Here is a 218-nt window from a genome sequence, read left to right on the forward strand (position 1 = left end):
AAAGAATAAAGGAAGCGAAGAAGAGGAAGAGGAACAGAAAAGATAAAAGGCAGCAAATTTAAAAAGGGATAAAAGAAAGGAAAAGGAAAAAAGCGGGAAAATGATCCGAAAATGGAAAAAATTGAACTCAAATTGACTAAATGAGATGCAAATGAGGCGAAAAGAGGCAAACGGAAACAAAAAGAAACAGAACCGGATTAAAGGAAATTCAGAAAGAA

This window comes from Eimeria tenella, genomic scaffold (genome assembly GCF_000499545.2).
Source record: "Eimeria tenella Houghton genomic scaffold, Eth_scaff1962, whole genome shotgun sequence".
Classification (NCBI taxonomy): domain Eukaryota; phylum Apicomplexa; class Conoidasida; order Eucoccidiorida; family Eimeriidae; genus Eimeria; species Eimeria tenella.